We start from the raw sequence: 2916 nt of genomic DNA on the forward strand, positions 1-2916 counted from the left end.
TTAATGTATCTGCAAAACTGACTTAGTAATTGGAGGGTTGTTTGACAGGTAGAGAGTTAAATGGTGATGTTGAAGAATGGTATCCTTATAGGGACTTCCCTGGTGGTCCAGTGGTTAAGACTTCACCACAGAGGGTGCGGGTTCAATCCCTGGTAAAGGAGCTAAGATTCCACATGCCTCATGGCCAAAAACCAAAACATAAAAAAAACAGAAGCAATACTGTAACAAATTCAATAAAGACTTTAAAAATGGTCCACATCAAAAAAAAATGGTATCCTTATATTAATACTGCCACTTACTGAACACCCATTTCAGGCCAGGCTCTTTGATAAGACATTTATGCATGATTTCTACTCCTTACACCACCCCTACAAGGTAGGTATTATTATCTCCAATGTACACATGAAGAATATGAAGCTTACAGACCCAGAGACATTAAGTTGCCCTACAAAAAACAGATAAGTCCTTTTTGTCTGCTCCATGAAGCTCATTCTTTTTACAATGAATTAGATCATAACATATCTTCCATTAGCTACATTTTACCCTCCTAAAATAGATCTGGGATATGACCCAGTGCTTTGATGAGATCTGGGACACGAATTTGCAAACTCTCATTGGTGTGTCATCTAAAAAAACATCCAGTCCTGGAAGTTCTAGGCCTTTTCCAGAGTTTAGACCATCACTCCCATCCCCCACTATCTCAAGTTTTTAATTTAAACCAGAACCAATGAGCAAAGAAGGTAGCCAATACAAATTATTGGTGGTCTGGATGGGAGCCTGGGGCAATTCCCATACAAGTAGTCTTCCCTTGCTTAGGGGTCTAATTATCGTTATTATTATTTTAACCAAGGCCCAAACCTGCTCTAATATGGTTTGGAGGAGTCTCCTTGAATAGCAAGCGAATTTGTACTCCCAGTAGCAATTTATTCCATGACTTTAAGATTTCTTAACTAAATCCATGTATCTATATCTTTAGGTATTTCCATATATGTTATCTCATTCATCCTTACAATAACCCTAAGGTTGTACAAGTATTAAATAGTTGAGACAGGATTGGAACCTGGATGTTTCTGATGTCCAAGCCCTGTTTATTCCACTATGGTATACTGCTTTGGTTATTGGCTGTATAACCTTGGGAAAATCACTTAATGTCTATGACCTTCAGTTACCTCATCAGTAAAGTGGGTATGATGATTACTACCCTTCATAGTTGTTAAGTTCAAAAGTGATAATATAAATTAGAAAATTAGAAACATCAGTGGTGGTTATAGCTGATAAATGTACCAGGTGGAAAAGGAGTAATTTAAAATATTATTTTCCCTTCTCCCTTAAGTTAAAAAGAATAACAGCAAAAAGAGGCCAAAGGAGACTCTCTTGAGTAAGTTGTTGCTCACCAGACCTGCATGGCTGGCTCTTTGTTGGCTGGACCTTGTAAAAACGGGGTCTGAGTACAGTCAGGAATTTCTGAGGGCATTTCTGGGATGGTTTGCCTGTGGTGGTAAAGGTCTAAAACCTTACATGGGGCTAACTCCATCCTTGGCCTTGTTCAGTTGGCCCTCCTGTATGTCAAACGGGGACTACTACAAGAATGCTAACAGGGGTGTGGGCCTGATAGAGTTATGGTTTGTTGCTGTGGGAAGCCATCATGACTGAGAAAGGAAGACCCATTCCAGGCAAAGACATTTATTGAGGCCTACTCTGTGCTAGGCCAGATTGTGAGAGGGGTGTAGTTGTGAGTCAGCCCTCTATTCTGATGGATTTTACAATCTAGTGGGGGTATAGAAAAGCCCTCAACTAACTCTTAAAAACAAGGCAGAGTGTAAGGATCATATCAGAGCAACTAAGAGGTGGGGTGGGATTTCCTAGAAGGTTTCTTGAAGTAGGTGGCATATAAGCCAAGTCTTTAAGGATGAGGATTTCAAGTAACTGATCGGTTATTTCAACTGAAGAAGGCAGCATGAGAAAGTGTAGGCTGTGTTATGTTTAACTTGGCAGGAACTAAGGCCTTGTACTGAGTACATAACACATTCTAGTGTCTGAGGATATAGAAATATATAAGAAACAGTCCCTGCCATTGAGGAGCTCTCAGTCTAGTGGGTAGACAGATGTAAAGTTATTAGAGTGATGATGACTTCATAAGGTAAAGAAATGTTAAAAAGAAGAGTGTGTAACTGCGACTTGGGAGGTCAGGAGATGTTTTGTAAAGGTGATATTTGAGTTGTGTCTTGAGAAAGCAGGAGGGGTTTGCCAGGTGGACTAAGGGAGGAGTTGGAGTGCTGCAGGCCCCTGAGCTCTTTTATTGAACAGTCTGAGAATGGTAGGCAGCAAGTGGGCTAGGAGAGTATTCTTTCCCCTTCCCACCTAGATTTTCATTTAAGAGTCTTCTCTTTCGATATCACCCCCTAACAGCGGATGGTTAAAATGAAAAGTATTGGAGTCTGACCTAGATGCTAATTCACCATCTATCTAATCAGCTTTATGACCTTACGTATGACACATATTTGTGTTTCAGTTTCCTCATTTGAACAACTTATTTATGTCTCAGTTCCTTCACTTATACAATTTAAAAATAAAGCGTCCAGCACAGATTCTGGCATATGTAAAGTACCGCTATTATTTCCTATCGTTAACTCATTTAGTCCTCACAAGCAACTTGGACTTTGGGTATAATTTCCCCCATTCTTCCGAAGCAGAAGCTTAGAGTGGGTAGGTGACTTGCTTAAAGTTCCCAGGACAATCTGGAGTTGTCTCTGCCTCCACAGCTCGTGCTTAATTTCATCTCCGCGCCGGGTTTTCTCAGGCGGCCCCAGCAGCAGGATCCAGTCCGGCGGCAAAAACTCCGGCGCCAGGATTTGGGCGCCGCCGCGGCCTGCGCCCAGTGGGCGGGGCCAGGCGGGGCCGGGCGGGGCGGGGGGG

Source organism: Lipotes vexillifer, unplaced genomic scaffold (genome assembly GCF_000442215.2).
Source record: "Lipotes vexillifer unplaced genomic scaffold, Lipotes_vexillifer_v1.1 scaffold525, whole genome shotgun sequence".
Lineage (NCBI taxonomy): Eukaryota > Metazoa > Chordata > Mammalia > Artiodactyla > Lipotidae > Lipotes > Lipotes vexillifer.